The 8,080-nt window shown below is 42.0% G+C and overlaps 1 non-coding gene across 1 annotated transcript; it reads right to left on the bottom strand.

Annotated features, from left to right (window-relative positions):
* Positions 1–6,907: 6,907 nt before the first annotated feature.
* Positions 6,908–7,026, bottom strand: LOC145401838 (5S ribosomal RNA). The gene has a single exon (XR_013897679.1). It is a non-coding gene; the product is annotated as a 5S ribosomal RNA (ribosomal RNA).
* Between the last annotated feature and the right edge of the window lie 1,054 nt (positions 7,027–8,080).

Below are 8,080 nucleotides of genomic sequence, written 5' to 3' on the forward strand. Positions count from 1 at the left end.
TGTTAAAATGTAACCTGCCCGAGTTTCCATAGGAATTTTCAGCTTAACGATGTTAGTTGTAAGTGTGCAAGTAGATGTCAAGGGAGGAAGTGATATATGAATAAATTGTCAATAAGTCGTCAGTTGTCACGGTGGGAAAAGAAATATATCTGCACTACTTACCGGAAAAAACAAAAAACAAAAAAACAGAAAGTCGCCTCTGACACTAGAGGGACCGACTTGTGAAATTAAAGTATTAAGTTTTTACTTTATGCCAGCTTACGTTGCTGATTCTTTAAAAACGAGAATTTCATAAACGTTCTCAGCAGCACACAGTGGAAACTAGTCACTCACGAATGCTGAATTGTTAATACTGTTGACCTCTGAGAAGGTGGCCTTATCCCTGACAATGATAATATTAACAGTAATAAATGGGTTCTTGCTTATGCAAACTCCTTGCTGCTGCAAACGGATTTATGAATTAATATTGTTAAGAAGGTGGATTACTAGTTAGGCTGTACTGAAGACTTCTCGACGATTCTCGTATTTTTTTTACCATACGTGTCAGAGTTCTCAGTTGGCCTGCTATTGTGAGAGTCATAATTTTGTAAGTTGTACATCAATTTTTATGCTCTTTATCTTTATAATGTTTTATTTATGTGACTGTTAAATTATTTACTATTATCTTAGTTTATATGCTAAAGAATTTAGAGTGTTACATCGTGTATAGTGCATGTAAACTTTGGCATGTTTTGGATGTCTCCTAGTTGGTAACTGTTGTAACAGTTGCTCCCTCGGGAATGCAGGAGAACTTTGTGGAAGTAGTAGTGACTAGAATATAAGACACATATATAAGGATGGGGAAGAGACTAGAGCAGTTTCAGTCAGTTTTCCGTTCAGTTTGAGTGTCGTGCAGTGACAATGCAGTTAGTGAAGTTTGTATTATCTTTGGCCAATCTATCTATCTATATACCTAGACTGCTTCAAGGAAAGGGAGGTAGCCGAGACAGGGCGACACACTGCCCTTTTACTCATCCATTCAAACACATTCATTCGCATTGTATCCCCAAAGGGAAGAAGAGATAGAACCTCACCGCACCACACCGCACAAGGGTTAATTGGGTTAACTGCGCAGTGCAATCAGTGGCATCCGCAGCAGTGCCCGACAGCAGAGCTGGTTTACCTCTGCCACATCATAATAGACCCATCCCCTTACCCGCACCTGACCTGACTAGCTGATCAGACCAAATGAGGGAGAATATCCCCTCAGGGCTGCGTCATCATTTATTCATTCATAATTTCTCTCCATTTATTTCTGTCACGCACAGCCACTTTTCCTTGCTCTACAGACATCCCTCTCACATCCAGTGCTCTCTTCACACTGTCCATCAATCCTATTCGTGGTCTCCCTCTCAGCCTTACACCTCCTCTCACATCAGATCTAGTTATCTTTTTCACCAATCACTCATTATCCATTCTCTCTATATGCCCAAACCTTCACAACACCCTCTGCTCAACTCTACCAGCCATCTCCCAAACAACTTCATTTCTCCTTCGCACTTCATCATTTCACACTCGATCCATACGCGTCACTCCACACATATTCCTCAGACACCTCATCTCCATTACATTCAAACCTTTCCTCTCTGCTACACCCATATTCCATGTTTCAGCCCCATATAACGCAGTCGGTACCACAACACCCTCATACAGCCTTCCCTTTACATCCATTCTAAGCGAACGACATCTAAACACTTTTTTCATTCCTCCCAGCACCTTACCTACTTCATTCATTCTAAACTTCACTTCTGCATCTATTCTTCCATCCACAGCAACATATGACCCTAGAGATTTAAGACACTCTACCTCCTCAAGCAACTCACCATTCAAAACTATGTTCATCCTCCTACCATCTACCAACCTCGTACACTTCATCACTTTACTCTTATTCTCATTTACTTTTAATTTCCTCCTTTCACACACCCTTCCAAATTCCTCTACCAACTGTCTCAATCTCTTCTCTGAATCAGCCACCAGTGCAATATCTTCGGCAAACAGCAGCTGCTTCAGATTCCACTCTCCACCATCAACATTCACCAGACTCAGACCTCCACATAAAACTCTTGCATTCACCTCCCTTACAACACCATCCATATAAATATTAAACAACCAAGGCGACATCACACATCCCTGTCGCAGCCCCACTTTCACGGGAAACCAATCACTCACAGCATTTCCCACTCTTACACACGCTGTACTATTAACATAAAAACTTTTCACCCCTTTTAGTAACTACCATCAAGTCCATACAATCTTTAAACAGTCCACAAAGCCTCCCTATCAATTCTATCATACGCTTTCTCTAAATCCATGAATGCCCAAAACACATCCTTGCCTTTCGCTAAATACTTTTCACATACTTGTCTCACAGCGAACACCTGATCCACGCATCCCCTCCCTCTCCTAAAGCCACACTGAACATCACCAATCACTCCCTCTGTACCCTCTCTCTCATAATTAACACTCTACCATACACCTTACCTACATCACTCAACAGACTTATACCCCTAAAGCTGGTACATTCATACTTATCACTCTTACCTTTATACAACGAGACCACACAAGCACTTGTCCAGTCAACTGGCACCATACCTTTCACAAAGTGCACATTAAACAATCTTACTATCCTGTAAACAATAGTCACTCCACCACTCTTCAGGCATTCCACAGCACACCCATCCATACCTGCAGCTTTCCCTGTTTTCATCTCCTTTACTGCCTACTCCACTTCCTCCTTCGTGATCAATGAATCATTCAACTCTCCCAACACATTTAACCCTTGCACTCTTCCATCTGCCACAATCTCAGCCACCCTTTCCTCGTATACATTTAACAATCTTTCAATATACTCTGCCCATTTCTTCCTTACTGCATCCATCTCTTTTAACATCCTTCCATCCTCTGCTTTTACTCGCTCTTCCTTACCAGACTCTCCTTTTTGCACCCTTCTAACCTCCTTCCAGGACATTTTCTTGTTCTGTTGAAAATTCTCAGTCAGCCGCCTACCCCACCTCACATCTGCTGCCACTTTAGCATTACGCACAGCCCTTCTCGCCCTATTCATCTTTTCCTTATACCTCTCATATGACACCTCATCCTTCCTCTGCAGCCACACTTCATATGCACGTCTCTTCTCAGGCACAGCCTTACTTACTTCCTCGCATCACCATTCACTTCCCTTTCTTACACCACCACCCACACGTCTCGCATCACTCACCTCTTCTGCATGCCCCACCACAGCACTCTTAAACAACTGCCATTCCTCCTCCACACTGCCATTTTCCTGATCTTTCACGGTGTTCCACTCATCTTTCAATTTCTCCTGATACTCTATCATTTCCTCTCTTTTATCCAACTCACTCACTTTCAAAACCTCCATGCCACATCTAACCCTCCTAGCTTTCACCCATCTCTTACCTACTCTTAACTTTCCCTCCACCAGGTAGTGGTCAGACATACCCCCACCCTCCCCTCTCTGAACCCTCACATCCAACAATCTTCCTATTACATTCCTAGACACAACCACATAGTCCATCAATGCTTTATCCACAACCATTCCACCCTCCTGTCTCACCCATGTACACTTATAAATATCTTTCTTCTCGAACAAGGTATTTCCAATCACCATCTCTCGCTCAACACACATCCCTATCATTCGTTCCCCATTTTCATTTCTTCCAGGCACACCATGCATACCAACTACACCTTCAACTGCTACATTTCCCACTCTAGCATTCAGATATCCCATCATTATCACATTCACATTCGCTCCAAAACTCTGCAGACACTCATCAACATCATTCCAGAAAGACTCCCTCTCTTCTTCATCCCTTTCACTACCAGGCCCATATGCACTCACAAACACCCACAGCTCACGTTCAAAATTTGCTTTCACCCACATCAGTTTCGATGACACCTCCTTCCATTCAGTTACACACTGCTGTACTTCCGGACTCACAAACAAGGCCACACCTTCTCTTGCCCTTCCTCTATCAACACCTGACAATCTTCCATTCACACTTCCAAACATAGACTCACCCTTCCCTTTCATTTTCGTTTCACTCAAAGCTAACACATCCAACTTTCTTCTCACAAACATTCTCCCGATCTCCTCCCTTTTAGCCTCAATCGTACTACATCCACGCACATTCATAGACCCAATCTATGGTACTTGCGAAAATAGTGGTGTTGTTGGCAAGCATTAAGTGTAACTGCAGTTAGTAAAGTTTGTATTATCTCCGATACTTGTGAAAGTAGTGAAGTGTTGCTGGCAAGCATTAAGTGTAACTGCAGTTAGTAAAGTTCGTATTACCTTCAGTACTTGTGAAAAACAGTGAAGTTGGCAAGCATTAAATGTAATTAATTGGGATATAAAGACAATGAACTTAAGAATCCAGGTTTATTTTCAACGCCTGTACTGCTGTGTTGTTGTACACTGAAAGGCTGCCTCTAGGAAGAATAACTCACTGTACTACTGCTGTCGGAGCCTTTTGCAGTGTGGGATGGGGACATAACAATACGAAAGAACTGGCTTAACTACCAGTCGTGATTAATATAAGAATTTTGTGCAAACTGGGAGAAAACAGACTATAGATCAATTTAGTAAAATGAAAAACGATTCTTACATTTAATTATCCTCAAAGAAAGGAACTCTAATTTATTAATGGCAAACAAAATGAATTCTTACGTTACAAGATAACTTAAACGACTAATCACTCACTCACTCACGCAGTCAATCTGGCTAATACTCTTAAGCCTAGAAATCACAGAAAGAAAATACTGATCAGTGGAGAGAATGGAGACACGGATATGAAATGACTAGGTGACCGTTGCCCAGTGGGCACTGCACTACACACAGCATGTGACGTCCACTGATTGCCGATAACCAATTCGGTGGGGCGATGCAGGGGTCGTAGAAGTGTTAGAGACTGGGTGATAAGCCGCTGTGACGGAATGTTTACTGCACTGCACTGGTCTCAACGTCCTTTTCCCATGAATAGTAAGTGATGCTGTTCCTTCTGGTTCTTCTGGCTGCCATGCCTTTCATTCTGATCCTGTTCCAGGCCAAGGTCATCATGGAGGTGCTGCTTCCTTCACCAGGATATACCATACAGTCATCTGGACATCTCCACTCCCCGTCAGGTTGTTGCTGTCCGGATGTTTTTATGTCGGCAGTATACAGTTTGCAGTCTTTATCTTCCTCCTAGAGCTAATGTTGAAAGGGCGGATGTGGAACGTTGCATTCTTGATCATCCTTCTCCCTTTCTGTTACTGGGAGATATGACTGGTCACCATTCACTATGGGGAAAAAATGAGGCCAACTCTCGGGGTGTTTAGTGGAAGATGAGGAATTGGGCATTTTCAACTCCGATAAAAATGAATTATTTCCAGAGCCAGACTGGAACTTTTACTACCATTGACTTGTCCTTATGCTCAGCTGATGCTCTTCTAGATTTTATCTGGGATGTGTTGCTAGAACTGTATGGCAGCAACCATTTTCTGATACTCTTAAATGTTAGTGCAGGTGGACCTCAGCCTCGTCTTCCTCACTGGTTTCTGGATAAGGCTGACTGGCCACGTTTCAGGGAATTAAGCTCCATTTCCCTTTCTGTCAATGAGTTTGGCTATTTTACTGAGGTGGTGTCATATTTCACTGACGTGTTGCACTCAGCAGCCTTAATATCTACTCCAAGAACGAGGGGTCAGTTTCCTAAACGTCTGGTTTCTTGGATTGCAGTTTGGCAGTAAGAGCCAAACAAGTAACCTTCTGTCAACTTTGTCGTCGTCTCCATGGGGATCCACAGTACTTGGTTGCATATCAGAGGGCACGAGCTCATATGAAGCACGATTTAAAGGAGGACAGACATTCGTCCTGGAAGGGATATGTTTTCCTCAATCAGTTCAAGGATTCGCCTACTCAGGTGTGGAACCAGATAAGGAAAATACAAGGAAAATTTACTGTTCCCTCTCCTCCTGTTTTAGCTGCAGCAGGTGGAACTGGCTGATCTTTTCACTGTTGTAGAGTTGTTTGCTGATCATTTTGTCAGTGTGTCACAGAAGGATGCAGATCCATCTTCGGCTTGCCATCGTCAGCACCTACAGTCTTGTGGTCTCAGTTTTGACTCTTCTGGGGGAAAGTCTTATAATGTTCCCTTTTCTATATCTGAACTCCAGGCAGTTCCGTCACAGTGCCATGATTCCTCTCCTGGTTTTGTTGATAGTCCTTATGCCTTTTTATGTCAGGACTCCATATTATAATTACAAATCATGAGAGATAGATAGATAAATAGACAGAGCTCCAAGCAAGCCTGGGAAAGGGAAATGATCTTGCAAGTTAACTGAGGAAATATTGACAATACACAGGAAGTAGCAAGTCAGGGGATGATGTAGCTAGTGTGTCAGCAAGATAGCATATGAACAAAGCCTAGTGACATACACACATACTCACACACAGGTTTCTAGAACTTTCCAACCACAGTGTAACACACATGACACGACCCTTCTACACCAGAATTTAGGAAGCAGAGCTGAGAAGGAGACAGGCCATAGAACCGGCAGGTAGTAGGGAGAACGAGCCTAGCAACATGGGCGAGAGGGAAGAGAGAGAGAGAGCTAGACAAGGAGGTAGCTCGAGGAACTCTACTTATACTTCACTCGTGTGTGAGACTTTGTTAATATTTCCAAGACAAATAAAAATAGTCCCATACTATTCTTTACTTCTCCTGTCATAACATGACAAATGGGAACGAAGATTATCTACTTACAAAGCTATTCACGTATAACAACCGCTCGTCCTTGAGTCTAATATATATATAACTGAACTACAAAACATCACTACAAGAAGCTACAAAGTTATTTATGACGTTTGTGCCAACAGCATCTGGTGTTCCCAGGCGGTCACCTATCCAAGTACTAACCAGACCCAACGTTGCTTAACTTCGCTGATCGGACGAGAAGCGGTGCTCTCAACGTGGTATGGCCGTTGGCACAAATGTCATAAATAACTTTGTAGCTTCTTGTAGTGATGTTTTGTAGTTCAGTTATATATATATATATTAGACTCAAGGACGAGCGGTTGTTATACATGAGTTGCTTTGTAAGTAGATAATCTTCTTTCCCATTTGTCATACAATGACAGGAGAAGTAAAGAATAGTATGGGACTTTTTATTTGTCTTGGAAATATTAACAAAGTCTCACACACATGAGTGAAGTATAAGTAGAGTTCCTCGAGCTACCTCCTTGTCTAGCTCTCTCTCTCTCTCTCTCTTCCCTCTCGCCCGTGTTGCTAGGCTCGTTCTCCCTACTACCTGCCGGTTCTATGGCCTGTCTCCTTCTCAGCTCTGCTTCCTAAATTCTGGTGTAGCAGGGGTCGTGTCATGTGTGTTACACCGTGGCTGGAAAGTTCTAGAAACCTGTGTGTGAGTATGTGTGTATGTCACTAGGCTTTGTTCGTATGCTATCTCGCTGACACACTACCTACATCATCTCCTGACTTGCTACTTCCTGTGTATTGTCAACATTTCCTCAGTTAACTTGCAAGATCATTTCCCTTTCCCAGGCTTGCTTGGAGCTCTGTCTATTTATCTATTTATCTATCTATCTATCATGATTTGTAATTATAATATGGAGTCCTGACATTGCTCGGCCGCGCCGCTGAAGGTCCTCTGACAGCAATCATCATTGACATATGCTAATCTATTAGTACATAATATTGATTATAATATTGTACACATACAATATTCATAGTAAATTGCAATGATCCAGTAATATTACATTTTAAACAAGTTGTACTCTTATTTGAATAAATGCAATGGTTGTTGTATGACATTTTGTAAGATGTGTATGTAGAACAGACATACGCATATAATTGTGCAATGGTAATACTGTTAGGTTATACATTACATATTGAGTTATCCCTTTAGAAATGTCCAATATTTCACCTAACTTGAATGATGATACTGGTAATACAGAATTGTGGTATAATTGTATGACTTATAATATTGTAGTAACATTGTGGTAATACATAATTGTAACATTGTG

The sequence above is a fragment of the Coenobita brevimanus genome, chromosome 56, assembly GCF_032717465.1.
Source record: "Coenobita brevimanus isolate Jiangsu-jjx chromosome 56, ASM3271746v2, whole genome shotgun sequence".
NCBI lineage: Eukaryota > Metazoa > Arthropoda > Malacostraca > Decapoda > Coenobitidae > Coenobita > Coenobita brevimanus.